This window comes from Gopherus flavomarginatus, chromosome 5 (genome assembly GCF_025201925.1).
Source record: "Gopherus flavomarginatus isolate rGopFla2 chromosome 5, rGopFla2.mat.asm, whole genome shotgun sequence".
Classification (NCBI taxonomy): domain Eukaryota; kingdom Metazoa; phylum Chordata; order Testudines; family Testudinidae; genus Gopherus; species Gopherus flavomarginatus.
Genome location: NC_066621.1, coordinates 58,875,220 through 58,892,407, shown reverse-complemented (window position 1 = coordinate 58,892,407; position 17,188 = coordinate 58,875,220). Strand labels below are relative to the sequence as shown.

General features: G+C 39.7%; 1 protein-coding gene across 6 annotated transcripts in view; it reads left to right on the top strand.

The window, feature by feature from the left end:
* The first annotated feature begins 971 nt into the window (after positions 1-971).
* The window catches only part of STK33 (serine/threonine kinase 33), a 91,759-nt gene continuing 75,542 nt past the window's right edge, over positions 972-17,188 (top strand). For 2 of the 6 annotated variants that reach the window (XM_050954552.1, XM_050954549.1), the window contains exon 1: positions 11,223-11,398. The gene's annotated coding sequence lies outside the window, so the exon portion shown is untranslated. Of the gene's footprint in view, positions 1,021-1,400; positions 1,465-1,665; positions 1,679-11,222; positions 11,399-17,188 lie in introns of those variants that run through there. The other 4 variants (XM_050954551.1, XM_050954550.1, XM_050954548.1 and 1 more) reach the window with 4 other exon arrangements.

The window sequence follows — 17,188 nt, the reverse complement described above, 5'->3', positions numbered from 1 at the left end:
ATGCACAATTCATAATAATCATTGTTAAAGAAGAGTAATTACTACATGCAGTGTAGCCACTTTCGAAAGTTAGATATGTTTTTAAAATGTTTTAAAGATTAAAAGTGAATGGACAATAAGAATAAAGATATTTCTTAATTTAATTTTTTGTTAAATCAACCTATTTTTTTAGTTAATCATAACTGTAGCATACAAAAAAAAAACTGACATGCCGTAGTTGCTAGTGTTACAGTATACTGACAACGGTATTTAGTTTTGATCTGTCATCTGTAATAGCTAAACAATTAAACATTATAGTGTAATCACTGCAGTTACCATAGTAGATTTTAGTAAACAGTACACAATATATTTGACTGTAGATTAATTATTACTTGACTAGATCTAGGACAGTATATTTACCTAATGTAAATATATTTTACCTACTATAGTGGTGACAAGGATTTGGATCTTGTGAAAGGTCACAATATCACAATCTATTATTTCAGTGGTATCTTCTGCCTATAATAATTCAGAGTAATACTCTATTGTACATACATGTGTGTATGTGTATATATAATGATTCATTAATTCATACAAAGGCAGTACAGCAAATGCCAAATATACACATTTTTGTTCTATAAGAAAGTGCTTTTGGACATAGAAAATAGAATCCAAGACAAGTTTACTTTCTTACAGTGCTTTAATAAATGTCTAATATTTCAGGACTCTTGAAATATGCTGATAATTCAGTCTAATGTACACCTCTTTTACTTTTAAAAACTAGATTGTTTGATAATGTACTAAACTAATACAGATTACACTGTAAGGATGACCCTACAATTTCTGCTTAAGTGTCCAGTCACCTCACCTTTGATAAGATTGTGTGTGTGACTTCCTGTTACAACATCAGGAATTTGCACAAGTTCTCAAACACAGCACCGGCACGTATTGCATTTGCTAAGCAAAAGCAAGTATTGCAAGGTGTTCAGCACCGGGAGCTGGCTCACACCGATCTGGCGGCCAGATCTGACGCTAGGACAGGTGGGGCCTGGTCTCAAACTCTTAAGAGTTTTAGAGTTTTGACAGTGACTTGAATTAGGCCGAATCAAGCTCATAATGTCAATTTCGGATGCATTTTAGGAATTAACTTCGTACAGCTGGGGGGGGTCAGTACCGGGGGGGGGGGGGGCTCCAGTCCTTCCCAGGAGTGCGGGGCTGGGAGGGGGCAGTAGCTATGCGGGGAGTTCCCCTGGCTCCACAGTCTGGGGGGGGGGTGTCTGTGGCTCCGAGGGGGTCTCTCCTCCCTCCCCACCCCGCCGCGAGGCGCTGTCCGGCCCCGGTGGGGGAGGTGCGGCTCCGCGCTCTGTTGCGGCTGTCCCCGCGCGGCCCCTGTACCCTGCGCAGTTCCCAGGCAGGGGGCCGGGGCGAAAAGTTTCTGAAGTGTCTGTGCGGCGCGGCCCGAGGGCAGGCGAACGGGGCCGGCGGGTAAGTGTCCGGCCCAGGTCTGCGGCCAGGGCCGAGTTCCCCGCGGCTGGAGCCGCCAGTGCCGCAGCTCGCAAGTTGTCTGGTTGCTATGGCAACGCGACGCAGGCGGAGGCGGGCCCAGCCCCCTGCAGCGCCCCGGTCCCTGCCCGGGCGGCACCCGCCTGCCAGCGCGGGGGCAGCTGCACCTGAGCCCCGACGGTGCGTGCGCGGAGAGGTAAGCGCAGCTCGGGCTCGCTCAGGCTCGCGCCCTTTCCCGCCCGCACCACAGCAGCTGGCCGAGGGGTTTCCACCCCCGCCCGCGCAGTGTGGGCTAGAAAGCGGCGTGCGGGCCCCGCTCTGGGATCGGATCGCAGCGGCCTCCTCTGCCCGCGGGGCTCTGCTCCGTCCGGCGGCCGCGGCTGCCTGGGCACGTCCGCGAGGCATGTGGCCGAGACTCGCGCTCGGGGTCGTGTGGTCCAGCCGGGCTCGGGTGCGGCGCCGCCTCCTCTCGGGAGTTCGGCAGCGCCCGGGCAATGCTCGGCCCGCGGCGCGGTCTGCCCCCATCGGCGCGGGGAGCGGGGGTCCGCGAGAGAGCCTTATTCCCTGTTTGTGCCGTTAACTTTTTGGGGGCGGCTGTTTTCAGTTAACCGGCGCTAGTTGTGGGAAGCGGGACTGCGATTTCCTGGCTTGATCGTAATCTGTAAACCTAGAAAGTGAGGTTGGTTTTGGCACGTCCCTCTCCTTAGTGCTGTGTTTTTAAATGGGGATACACCTGTAGTCTTCGTAGTTAAAAGTTAGTCTGCATTAAAAATGCAGCTCGGGAAGCACCATTGCTTCATTCTGGTTGTTGGGAGTGACTGACAGTGTTGTTGCCAGTGCAGTCCTGCGTCTGTACAGGTATTGTGAAGGGCAAATCATCAGCTTCCCGCTCTTAACTCATTTACCTTCAGCTCCTTCTACCAATAAAATTGGTAAATTCCATTGCACTATTAAAACTATTTTTAAGTGATCTGGAAAGCAGACTTCAAAACAGATATAAGTGCTGAAGATGATACTGCCGTCACCTGGAGGTATTGGGAAATCAGTTGAGTGGTATAAAGACTATTACTCGGTATCTGTTTTGAAATAAGGTTAACGTAAAAAAAATCGTGAAAGCAGTGTACTCAGCTGAGAGATGTGCAATATTTTAATTATGCTAGAAGTCATCTTCAAAACAGTTGTGCAGAATGCATAATAAGTCTTCAGAGAAACGAGGCAAGTATATTGTATGTTAAAGGGACACTTGAAAGTTTTGTGCAAAATGGCCCTTCCTTAAAAGAACTTAATGGAGCAAATCATCTGTTTTATAAATATCTAATTTAAAATCTGCCATTCTTTTGTCATTGAACTAAAAACAAAGATACCCCCCCAAATCTAATTGACTGTGAAGCCATAAAGTTTTGTGCTCTTCTGCAAACTCACTTAACTGTCAAAAACAGCAGAGCTATGTTGAGCTCCCAGATGTTGTGAAAACTCCTTCACTAGCAAGACACAGTGCAGAGAGTTATATTGTTAAAGGAGGATTGCGGTAAGAGACAAAAATCTAAACTTGCAAATTTTTGCTGATGTAAAGCGTTATAGGAACTTTTAAACATACTCTTAGCAAAAATAATTCCTTTCAGTTTTTCACGGTGAGTCTCCTCCCACCATCCCTCCACATCAAAGAAACACTATTTCTGTTGTCACCCTAGTAGCAGCAAAGAGGCTAAGGATTGAGTTAGCATGGAGACTTTTTAGACATGGTATAGGCCAAGGCTAGGACACATTGATAAATTGATCTGGTAAACTATTGCTGCCGTTGCTTTACCTGTTTGTGAGGGATATCATTTTCCAGAATTCAATCTAGTATCTTAGGCAAACACTAAATTCAGTTAAATATACTAAAAACATTTATTGCTGATTTAAAACAGACATTTGAAATATTTCCTAAAGCTGTAAAAATTCAGCTAAGGCTACAATGGGAGTGAAGGCTTGCATGTGTGTGTTTTATGCCACCAAGACTGTAGCAGGATCCTCAAAATTGAAATAATTTTTCTAAAATTCATCATTCAAAAAACACAGAGATTAGTGAATTTTAAGTGGTAGTTATTATGTAAACAAAAATAGCTATTAATTTCTGATCCTTACCAAAAAAGAATTAGTTGGAAAAGGACAAATTCAATAGAAGTTAGAAAATGTCCTGGTTGCCAAGATGATGGGCAGTTCAAAAGCAATTAAATGAAGTTGGTATAGTTAGTAGGTGTTTGTAAAATTAAAGTTACATTTGAAAATGACTGCCTTCCAGCAGGGCTCACTAGTCTGCAGTTTTTTGACTTTGTCCCACCCACCCCAAGATCATCTCTTCCTCATCCTTTTTCTGTTTAATTTGAAATGCTTGTTTACATGTGCCTTGGTCAGCATGCCATTTGGTTATTGTAGACAACCTGGAAGTTGTACTCGCCTATTACACTAGTTGAGTACAGCTTTCCTCCAGCAATTTATTGAACTGTGTAACTCTGATTATTAAATCCTTTCTGAAATATTAAATTAAAATAATTTCATAACTGCAGTTTTAGAACGTAAGGGACAATAAAGTAATATAATTAATTATTATATCATTGCTGTAGAATAATTAACTAATTTTTTTCCTAATTTTCAATTACTTATTTTATATCTCACAGGTAATACAGCATTGTATAAAAAGGCAACAAGAAAGAATCAACTAGAAACAAATAGTATACAAATAGTATATTTAGCTGTTGTTTCATAATTTTAAGGGTGTGTGCAAAATATGTTCTAGTATTATGAAGGCATTGGTTGTGACTTCCTAGTTAAATTTATTTGAATTTTTCACTTAACGTGGGGATCCAAATTCTTCGTTTTGTATGAAGAATACATTGTATTTCCCCAGATTTACACAATGTATTATGTTCTTAAAGATGGAATTTTTGGAACATTTTCAAGTACATTTTGTTTGGGTTAAACCTAATCAGAAATAGGCCCTATAAGAAGGCCCCTCTTTTTTAAAACTCATCTGGGGGAAAAGACAGTCCCACAATTACTAAAATTCACTTAACCATCATTCTGAGAATCTGTCCCACCCAAGCCACTTTTCATATTTTCAAAATATCTTTAATGAATCATTTCCAATTACATTTTATAATGGAAAGTTTGTGCGCTAGCAGAGACTGGCGAATAGAATGCTTTTTTACAGAAACTCCACCATTGTTCTTGATAGGACATAGACCACAGTCTCCCCTCAATTAAGGCCTGGTCTACACTGGGGGTGAGTGGATGGAAATCGATCTAAATTGTGCAACTTCAGATACGTGAATAACGTGGCTGAAGTCGACGTACTTAGATCTACTTACTGGGATATCTTCACTGTGGTAAGTCGAGTGCTGACGCTCCCCCGTCGACTCTGCCTGCACCTCTTGTGGAGTACCGGAGTCGAAGGGAGAGCGCTTGGCGGTCAATTTATCGCGTCTTTACTAGACGCGATAAATTGACTCCTGCTGGATCGATCGCTCCAGAGGTAAGTGTAGACATGCCCTAAGCTAGCTGCCCTCTCCCTATAGCCTTTGCAGATGAACTTTTAGGTTACCTGTAGTAAAGTTGGCCAATACCTCCTATTGTTCCCAATAGGAGTGAATCCATGCTGTCCTTCTGTTTTTAGGAGGCAGGGAGGGACCCCATGAGGAGCCGGTGAATATGAGGAAGGAACAGTGTGGTAAGCAGGTTAATAGGCAGATAAGGAGGCTAAGGGAACAGGGATGATCAAATAAGGAGGCTGTGGAGATGTAGGTGAATGTGGAGGGATATGAGGGAGAAGTAGGTGTGCTATGCAGTAGGAGAGAGAAATTGATAAGAAGGGGAAAGCCAATATTTGGGGCTGTTGAGAGGCAGGAGATGATAGAACAGAGAAAGGAACAGGAAGGGTCAGATGGTGGCAGCAGGATAGCGATAGTTACTAATCAACTATCCCCCTCTTCTACTCTAGGTTTTAATAGAGGGGAAGTGGAGTACTCTTTCAAGCAGCCAGTTGGAAGGCTTATATGTTTGTGCATTCAAAGTTGAATTTTGAACAAGAAATGACTGCATACAAATTGAAGCCGGGCAGTTTCTCCGTAATGGCTCAAACATCAGATGTCAGATGGAAAATAATGTAGACTTACTTATTGCTCTTAAGTAACATGATTTTAAAATGTCTCATTTCTTGAGCTCTGATTCATGATTTTTGAACCTTTGTGGTTGGCAATACTCCTTCCTCTGTTCCCCAATGCAATCTCATTTTTCCTGACCTGGTATCTCCCATCCTTAGAAGGCAAATCAATGGCAGTCTTTGGACCAGCAAACTTCTCATGGTTTGTTGCAGAGGATCTTCTGCCACGATGAACCATGGGAACCCTGGGGCTGTCCCAGGAACGCTGCTCAGAGCTCATCTTGTCAGGAGTTCTCACTGTTGTTTTCTTCTCCATGTCTCAGTCTCTAAAAGCTATAAGTCAGAGAACTAACTGGGAGGAGAACTAACTCACTCCCCCTGCCAAACAGAGTTCTGAGCTGTCTTCCAGTGCTTAACCAGCTCTTGTGTCTGATCATGATTCAACACACAAGGAAAGCCACTTCGATAAACTGGTGAAAATTAGTTGGCCCAAGATTGCCTCTAGCCACATTCTGAGCTGAGGGGAACCTAGGAGAAGAGAGAAACAGATTTGCATGTGTGTGACATCAAATGCTTAAAACATTAAAAAAATACCTATAAAAATATGCAGTTGTCAATATTGCTCCACACAGAATATGTTGAGAGAATGTAGCATTAGATAGCTTAACTATTCGTAGATTTGCTTTTGTGCCAGTTATGTTGTAATATAGCAACTTTAACTGGTGCACAAGAAAACTTTTTGTGTATGAATTCATATTTTGATTTATTGTACGTTACTTGACCTGATCATCTGGTGTCAAATGCCCTTTCTGGAATTTAAGAATAGCCTAAAAGATTTGACTAACTTTCTGATCTCAATGTTTTGTTGAACATAGTTAAAAGTTATGAAGAGTTGGTATGTATCTCAATGCAATGCTTGTCTGAAATGACACTGATAGCCTGCTGTGAGGAAAATCAATTTGCAATCAAAAAACTCAGTGTACTTGATGTTCAATTTAGTTCACCCTAAGTATTTCACATTCTCTCTCTATAGTAAACCAAAAGGATCTTAAGAATTAATTAAAGTGTTAGCATCTGCTCTTTGCAGCTTTGCTCAAATACTCAGTGGAATAGTACAGTTAAAGCCTGCCTGAGAAGGAGTGTGAAATTTCTACTGCCACTTTTCGTTATGCAAATAGTTTTCAAATGGCAAACTTTTTTTTTCTTTCACTCCTACACCTACCTTGTTGGTGTTCATGGCAGTTTGTGTTTTCCTCTTTGTACAGAATATGCAACTGTGGATATAAAAATTAAAAGTACGATAGCTTCCAAATTATTTCTATTGAGCCTCTTTTCTGAGATGCGTATTTATGGTGTCTATTTTTTACTCTGCAGTGGAACCTCAGTTACCTAAACCCTTTAATCAAAAATCTTCATTTAAAACAACATTGAAGCTTTTTGTGGGTCACTAGAGAATTGAGTCATTCTTTGAGATTATAATTAAATTTGCATTAGGCTTCCTGATGTTGAATCCTCTGTTAATATCAATACAACCTCCCCCTCCCCAATCCTTTAACTGTTTCTTTTTTAAACTATTTTTTAAACTTAATATTTATATTACAGTAGAACCGCAAAGTTACAAACACCTCGGGAATAGAGGTTGTTCATAACTCTGAACAAAACATTATGGTTGTTCTTTCAGAAGTTTATAACTGGACATTGACTTAATACAGCTTTGAAACTTTACTATGCAGAAGAAAAAGGTTGCTTTAAACCATCCTAATTTAAATGAAACAAGCACAGAAACAGTTTCCTTATCTTGTCAAATCTTTTTTTAAACGTTCCCTTTTATTTTTAAGTAGTTTATGTTTAATGTAATACTTTACTGCATTTGGTTTGTTTGATTTTTTGTCTCTGCTGTTGCCTAACTGAGTGCTTCCAGCTCCAAAGGAGGTGTGTGGTTGACTGGTCAGTTTGTTACTCTGGTTTGTAACTCTGAGATTCTACTGTATGTTAGTTCCATTATGTGAGGCTGGACTAGGGTTTTGTATTTTGAAATTTGTATTGTTTTGATCTAATGCAGTAGTTGAGGAAAGTAAATCCCCGTTCACTTCAATAGGAGTAGGATGAGATTATGTATTAGGTTTCTGGTTTGGTAGTTTCTCTCTGTCCAGGGACTCAAAGATAGCAAGTGTCTTTCCTGGATTGTCTTAAAAAAATTAGCTTTCCCCGATCACTAGAGAAACTAACCAAAATCGTAGGGTATGTCTGCGTTGCAAGTGAAGGTGTGATTGTAGCATGGCTAGGTGTACGCATACTAGTTTTACTCTAGCTAGAGTCAGTAACACTAGCAATGAAGACATGGTGGCATGGGCTTCCACTGGGGTTAGTTGCCCCTGTAAGTATCTGTTGGGGACCCTGGGTATGTACCTGGGTTGCTAGCCCACGCTGAAGCCTATGTCACCATGTCTTCTCTACTATTGTTACTCATGCTAGCTAGATTAAAGATAGCGTAGGGTACACTTACCTGTGCTACAATCGTACCTTCATTTTCACTGTACACATTCTGGAGTTTTGGTCTTGTCTGATGTTCTGGAGATGAGAATATGTCCATAGTGAGAAAAGGTGAGTGAGGTAATATCTTTTATTGGACCAACTTCTTCACCAACCACCTTGTCTTTCTAATATCCTGCGACCAACATGACTCCAACAATAGTACAGACAGAATATGTCCGGGCACATGAGCATATGGGCACTTTTCAAATTACTGCAGTGTTGAAGACAGTTGGTTCAGCCCTTATCTGTATTACAAAATTTCCCCCCACTTTGAAGGATTCCTGGAGCCATATTCAGTATAAATGGATTAGTATAAATGGATTCAATTCCATTGGAGGAATTAAGTTAGTCATTCTGAAATAGATTTTAGACTCTGTTTGTTGAACTTGCCTTTTATTGAAACCTTGTGGAAAACACTTCAGCTGGAGAGTTGGAAGTAGCATTATAGTTTTAGTTTTTAAAATAAATTATTATAATTCTGACTTGAGGAAAACTGATTTTAGTGAGATAAGAATGAAGTTTAAGAACTTGTTTGAAATAAATGCAAATGACTTGAATTTCTAAAATATCTTTATTGCCTATAAAACACATTTAGAGCTAAATTCTACACTAATACATGTCTTAAGTCAATATGGGAAAATGACAGTGAATATGTGGGAATTACTTCTGAATATTTGAAGGTGGATTATGGCCTTTGGCTCTCAGAAAATTTTCCCCTGGCCTTTATTAGTTAATAGATTTCTAGTGCATTTCAAATGAACTGGGTTATATTTCATTGGATTCATATGTGTAAGGAGAACAGGGACAAGTTTTATACCTTTTTCTCCAAAGACCATTCTTTTTTCCTTCATGAAGGCATCCGAGTGTTCTTTATGGTATCATTTGTTAATTTTCACATTTTTTTAGATATACAAAATTATCTTTAGTTTTAAGATTCAGTCCACGGTTTCCAGTAGGCAAATAATGTATCTGGCTCGTCTTCTTGTGATATAAATTAGTTGTTATCTACTACAAAACCTGTTTAACTCTTTAAATTGTGCAGAAAATTGAAGAAATGCTGGACACTATTCAGATGCAATTTGAAAATGGTCCAGTGTGCGTTTCATAGATTGGTATGTTTGTGATACCATCGTATCATATTAGGATGTTTAGTGCCCTCATTCTTTGCTTCTCTCCTCAACTGAAATTGTAGGTGAACAAGGAGTTGAAGGAGTGGGCCTTAGCATTCTAATGGGTGGAAAAACCTTTCTGTATCCTGTGGACAAGGCATTAAATTTAATCACAAATATACATATAATACAGTATTGGAAAGAATGTGTGGTTTTGATGATCTTCCATTCTGCAAAGTACAAGCATGTTCTTTAAACAATACCTACTCTGGAAAATACTTGGAAGGACTCTTGAGTATATGTAGAGAATTTTTATTAGTTAGCTAGTGAAGTAGAGAAATATGCATTGCAGTCTTCTGAAAGGATTCTCTCTCTCTTTCTCTTTTAAAAGAAAATAAAGCATATTTAATTTGGAAATAGTATAAATTATATCATTTATAATTGTGGACAAAATAATACCTTTTAATTATACCTCTTTGCATCCCCAGACCTCTCAAGTGTTTCACAGTGTAAGAATTGTTCCATGTCATTAACCAAAATATTTAACTGTTCCATCTAGGAAATGAACTTATCCTTCATAAATCAGAATGTCTGTTGATTTTGTTTATTTACTGTATTAAAATAGATTACCATTTTGAAATATTTCCAATAGTATCCTTTCTTTCTTTGTAAAATTAGCTGTCCTGGCCTGCTGCGGTATATTTAGTGTAACTGTTTGACTCAAAATCAGCAGGTTAAAAGAGGCCAGCATCCTTTTTGCACAGCTTTGTGGTGTTCTCTTTCTCTCGTCATTATAATTTTATTCATATTAGGAAAACAAGCAAGAAGTTGGGAAAATGTAGTCCCTCACTTATTAGTCGTCTTTATAAAAATAAAATGATCATTTACAAAGGTGATGTGGAATGCTCTCTGTACTTTTTAAGAACTTCTAGGCTTCCTTTGACAGGGAATGGTGGTAGGAGCAACATCTTAATGTTTTTCAAAAAGTTGTTGCTTCTCTTTGCATAGATACAGGCAAGACGTATAATATATGGTATAACAAAGTTAGAGGAGTAAATAACAATAACAGCATACTTGCCCATACTAGAATATATATCAAGATATGTGCTCTTCTCTCTTGGCATATTAAAAGTATTGCCTTGCAAGAAGGTAGAGTGCACTTCTAAATGCTGTATATAACATTTCAAAATCTACTTTTTATGTGAGACTTGGTTTGGAAATATGCAAAATTCTATATTTGTAGTTGTCATTAAGTAATAGATCTTTTCCCAAAGGAACAAAGATTTGCATGCAATATATGCTCTATGACTCAGATTTTACGTAGGGATGTGTTTAGTAAACTTTTATTATTATTATTTATTGACAGTCTCACAATCAGTACATTTGTCAGGAAAAGGCACATTTCTCAGTGCAACTTACTACATTCTCTCCTGGAACTGAAATACTTTAAAAATATTATAAAAATGTATTACCAGAGACAGATTTTTCTGGTGTATAGGTGCGTACTATGGGGAAGTCATAGCTGTAATAATACCTGGTCTATAATTTTTTAAAATAACTCTGACATTAGCAATCTGGGTAAGTAGTCTCTGTTAGCATTGGTGCCTTCTTTTGACCTCAAAAGACCTCATTCATCAATATTTTTACCGTGGATCTGTTTTTCAGAGAGCAACCATAACTCCTGTTGACTTCAGTTGGCATTGTGGGTGCTCAACATTTGTGAAAATCGAACCCCTAATATGTTCAAATTTATACATATACGCTCTACCATTAAACCACTGCATTTTCTGCATGGAATTCTAAAGAAGTCTGGTAAATAATGCATGTGCCTGTGATTTCTGATATGACTAGAGGAACTTAATCATGCTTTTGTTAATAATGTAACAATATACATTTTCTTATTCCAAATATAATTTACACTGTATGTATCATAATAAAAGCATGTGTCTTCAAAGGAACTGTTTTCAGAGTTTACTTCAGTTGATACTTCAGCAGCTGCAATGTTTGATGTGCAAGGAGAACCTCCTGTGTCTGCTGTTTGTGCCACTTGACGCATCTGGATAATGCGTTATGTGGCAACCTCAGGATTCTTCTTTTGTGATATGAAGAAAAAACCTAACTTCAGTACAAGGTAAAGCTGCTGGTTACCCAAAACTACTCATTCTTGTGCTAAACTAGAGCCTTGAGATGTCGTAATGGGGAATACAGATGCAAACAAACTTTTATGCTGCAAATGCTTTGCCTCTAGCCTGGAATGTATTCCTAGTAGATGAGAAATGGTGAAACTTGTTCACCAGTGCATGGTGAGAAATAATTCACATTTGCCTTAATATATTCAACTCAAGAAAATTGGTGGTGCAAGGAAGAAGAAAGCTACCTGATGTAAAATTAAGCTATGCTTGTAGCTAAAATGATATAGAAAGTAACTGAAGACACCAGGTTTGTGAAAGAAGTTCCTTCAAACTCTAGAACTAATATTTTTGATAATCTGTGTCGAGAATTGCTCTGGTTTGCTCATTTGACACTCCTGTTTATTTATTCATAAGTTCTTTTTACATTCCTGCTGGTGCAGTTCCTTTTTTCATGCAGTGTCCTTTTGTCAAGCTGTGAACTGAAGATCATGTTCTGGATTAGCTTTCATTATGTACTGTATAACTAATGTTGGTGGACAGAGGTTTTGTATATTTTACATTAGAGAAGCAGATGGCTTGACCTTTGTGCTTAATACAAAGGAGTGTAAATGATATGTGAATCATAGGAATCCAAATATATTACAGATAGTAAACAGGCCATTTAAAAAAGATTTTAGAACTTAGAGTTTCCAGAAATTCAGAATATTCCTTGCTGTATTCTGCGGCAGTGGTTCTCAAACTCTTTTTTTTTTTTCCCACGGACCACTTGAAAATTGCTGGGGGTCTCGGAAGACCATTTAATGATCTTTCCAAATGTTGTTTGTACCATTAGCTAAGTATTGTAAAGCACTTTGGATAAAAGCGCTATATTAAAAAAACCCTTAATAATTAACTTTTTTTGTTCTACAAATAAAAGCGCACAGCTCATATTTCCATATCAGTAGTTTTACCTTTCTAATGCGACGGATGTATCCTCTTCCCCGCTGCAGCAGCCCCCAAGCTGGGGCTGGGAAAGAAGGCCGTCTCTCATCGGCAGCCACAGACCTGGAGCTGGGGAAAGTTGCCTCTTTCTCTGGCTGCTGCAGCCCTACGTGTCCCAAATTTCCCCACCCCCTCTTCTCACCCCACTACCCCCTCCCACCTACCCCATATTCCCCCCAAGGCCACCACCTCAACGTACATGTGTGTCTTCTTCAGGCACCTAATTAGTGCCCAGGCGCGCACCTTAGAGGGAACAATGTGGACCACTTGAATGTAACTCGTGGACCACTGGTGGTCCACTGACCACAGTTTGAGAACCTCTGTTCTGTGGAGTTAATGCAGAAAAGCCAGGTTGTAGGAGAGTGAAATTTCATTATAGGAGGAGTGAAAATCCACTGAAATGTACTGAAGTAATTCAAGACCATCAAGTATCTGTATCAGAAACAAGAAAAAGGCATGCAGTCCAACATGCATGTCAAATGTGAATTTACGTTAAGCCCACCATCCTGGGTTTTTTTTCACTATTCTTTTCTACCCAGTCCTTTTCCAGAAAAAACAGAGCACCTCAAGCCTGCCATCTCTTGGATTTAAAATTTAAATACATGATTTTTAAGGTAAATCTTACACAAACATGTAGGTTTTTAATGACAGAATATCCAAAGAGCTTATTTCTTCAGCCACTTAGAAAGCAGTTTGCCTTTTCACATTTAGTAGTTAAATAGAAATGGAGAAATTTTGAGATTAAAGTCGTAACTTGCAAATTGGTTCATTTCTGAAATGTGGAATCAGTAAGTGATTTTTAGATATAATTTTAGAGATAATTGCTAACTGCTGAATATAAACTCTGATTTATGTCCTTATAAATTGACCTCCAAGAACAATTTTTGTTTGAGGAGAGACAGTATTTTTTTTTATAAATAATAGGTCAATTCCATCCATGCTGTTATAGAAAGAAAATGTGGAACAAAGATGCCACCTTGTGGGAGATAATTTAGTTGGTATTGTTGGCTGCTTGTTAAGTTTTATGTTGTTTTCATCGTAAGCACTTATAGTTGCATTTCAGTTTTATTTTACACTCAGCTTTTTGGATGATGTATCTCTATATAATAACTGCAGTTGTGTCTTTCTGGTCTCATATATTACATGAATGACCAAAATCTTTAAATGTAATTTCTTCTGTGCTCCCTGCTCACCACATAATTTTGGCATCAAAATCCTTAAGCTTTTGCTTTTCTGTGTTAAACTGCAATTGTCTGACTTCTTCATATTATCTGTTTTATAAATGTTTAGAAAGTATAGGCCAACAGAGAGTTGTGCTCCAAGTTAAACACATCAGGGCTTTCAGATAAAGGCATGAATTCTACTTGCATGTCCTAAACCTGGAGTTTGGGAATAGCCCTTAAGTCTTTGAGCCTTTTATTTATTAATTTAAAATAGAACGAAGTGGTCCCAGCGAATTTGGAATAGCATGTATTGGGAGAATAGGGGGCTATCTGTTTCTTTCACTTGCTGAGAAACACAGGTAGGCAGTGAGGGTCCATGCAAGGGAAAATTTGTGGAAAAGCCTGTCAAACTGTCCGGAGTGGCTCACAAATGTGGGTGCCAACCTCATGGAAGACTGTCAAGAAGCAAGGTATGAACTCCAAATTGATTGTATGTTCTATAATTAGATTTCACTAACCAAGTGGCAAAAGTGAACTCCATAAGCGCTATAACAGTTTTACCATGGAACCCTGTCTGGAAACAGACCATCTACTTGGCCACTCCGGTCTGTCTTGCCATCCAGGCAAGCCTGCCTTTGTGATAGATGGTCCCTTACACCAAAAATCACAACAATGTTCTGGTTATTCCCAGTCCCAAAGGACCAGTCACTTACCCCAGGTCAGTTGCACGCTAAGTCTCTCACTGCAGACAATTCTTGCAGCCAGTCCTGTAATAAGCTAAAGGTTTATCTTAAAAAAAGAGATGAGAGTTATTTACAAGGTTAGAGCAGGTAACATGCACACACAAATGAATTACAGTCTTAGATTCCAAAAGATAATAGAATCTTCTATAATAAGCAAACTCCATATGTCCTTTAGGGCGAACCCAGGAAAAACAATTGGGGACCTTTAGCTTATGTTTGGTGATTCTTGCCCCTGTAGAGTCCATGCAGAAAAAAGAACCCAGTTTCTTCTTCCCAGAGTCCAAGCTGATGTGATGAGTTCATGTGCACATTTCCTTTTCCTGGAATGGGTGAGGAATGCAATTAACAAGTCTTTGGGTGTGAGACATCAAGGAACAATGTGGACACAAGAACAAATGGATATAAACTGGCCATCAGGAAGTTTAGACTTGAAATTAGACAAAGATTTCTAACCATCAGAGGAGTAAAGTTCTGGAATAGCCTTCCAAGGGGTGCAGTGGAGGCAAAAGATATATCTGGCTTCAAGACTAAGCTTGATAGAATGGTATGATGAGAGAACCTAATTTTGGCAATTAATTGATCTTTGACTATTAGCAGTAAATATGCCCAGTGGCCTGGGATGGGGATAGGGTGGGATCTGAGTTACTACAGAGAATTCTTTCCTGGGTGTCTGGCTGGTGAGTCTTGCCCACATGCTCAGGGTTTATCTGATTGCCATATTTGAGGCCGGGAAGGAATTTTCCTCCAGAGCAGATTGGCAGAGGCCCTATGGAGTTTTCGCCTTCCTCTGCAGCATGGGGCATGGGTCACTTGCTGGAGGATTCTCTGCACCTTGAAGTCTTTAAACCATGATTTGAGGACTTCAGTAGCTCAGACATATAGGTTAGGGGTTTGATACAGGCGTCGGTGGGTGAGATTCTGTGGCCTGCGTTGTGCAGGAGGTCAGACTAGAAGATCATCATGGTCCCTTCTGACCTTAAAGTCTATGAGTCTATGTCTCAGTTGGTTTCAAAGGTCTTCTGGTTGAGCAGGATGACCTAGCATCTTCTCTAATGAAAATGCAGACTTCTTACAGAAGGCTTCTCTTCTGTTTGATGAGTTACGGAGGTTTACAATATAAAAATTCAATGTAACCTTATGCCATGGGCTACAGATATTATAAGTGAGATCAATACATGCAGCATCATAAAATCATTTAATCAAGTCTAAACACATTCTTATCAACTTAACATCTGTTTTAACAATGCTGACACACAGATGAACCAGACAGGTTTCCAGCTATGCATTTGTCAGTGCTCAGTAAGGCCTAGAGGCTTTGGCATAAGCTGGCATCTGGTCTGCCAGTATCACAAAACCCTCTCCCTCTTCCCTCACATGCTGTTTACCCAAGGGAATAGAACAGTAGCAGAGATGCTCCATGGAAATAACTGCAGCCTTAGCATCCAACTCCTAGATGGGATGGAGTCAAAGTGAAATGGCACCAGTATTGCTAACACCAAAAATTGAGAGTCGAACCCTCAAAAACCTTTATATTGGCCCCCAAATCATGATACTGAGTTTTTATGGTCTGCCTTCTGACTTCTGAACTCCCCATGCTCGCTACCCCAATGAGAGTTAGTAATACCATAATTGTCACACTCACTCAAATATTTAGTGAATAATATGACTTTGAGCTGTCATAAACAGATAAGTAAGAGTTAATAGAACAAAAGTGCTTCATAACCCTTTCCAGGCAAAAGAGATAACAAGAACAGTGAGCCTGGCTGTCACCTGAGTAGAGGACCAATCAGAGGACAGGATACTTTCAAATCTTGAGAGAGGGAAGTTTTTGTGTGTGCTGTTAGTGTTTGGTTGTTGTTTACTCTGAGGGCTCAGAGGGACTAGACGTGCAACCAGGTTTCTCTCCAATCTCCCTGATACTGGTTCTTATAGATCCAGAATAGTGAGTACTAGGTAGATAAAGCGAGTTAGGCTTATGGTTGTTTTCTTTATTTGCAAATGTGTATTTGGTTGGAAGGAGTTCAAATGTGTATTTGTCTGAAAGGAGTTCAAATTGGTATTTTGCTGAAAAGATTTTAATTTGTACTTGTATACTTAGGCTGGGAGGGTATTCCCAGTGGCTATAGCTGAAAGACCCTGTACCTATTCCATTTTTTAAATTTACAAAGATAATTTTTACTGTTTTTCTCTCTTTAATTAAAAGCTTTTCTTGTTTAAGAACCTGATTGTTTTTTTTAAATTCTGGTGAGACCCCAGGGGACTGGGTCTGGATCCACCAGGGAATTGGTGGGGAGAAAGGAGGGAAGGGGGAGAGAGAGGTTAATTTTCTCTCTGTGTTAGGATTACTTTCTCTCTCAGGGAGAATCTGGGAGGGGGAGAGAGAAAGAGGGGGGAAGGTGAATTTTCCTCTCTGTTTTAAGATTCAAGGAGATTGAATCACAGTGATCTTCCAGGGTAACCCAGGGAGGGGAAGCCTGGGAGAGGCAATGGTGAGGGAAAGGGTTTCCTTTCCTTGTGTTAAGATCCAGAGGGACTGGGTCTTGGGGTCCTCGGGCAAGGTTTTGAGGGGACCAGAGTGTACCAGGCACTGGAATTCCTGGTTGGCGGCAGCACTACAAGTACTAAGCTGGTAATTGAGCTTAGAGGAATTCATGCTGGTACCCCATCTTTTGGATGCTAAGGTTCAGAGTGGGGAATTATACCATGACATGAGCCTACAAACTTTTAGGTTCACAGATGGACGACATCATTACTAGTTTCTAACTCTCTTCTTCAAGTTTGCATCTGCCTCCAGAATTTCCAGAAACATTGGGAGCCACAAGATGTAATGTGAGGTGGGAGTGGAGAAATGCATGCTTTTTCCCTAAATAGGTAACTTTGTTTGTAATGTGCAGCAACGCTA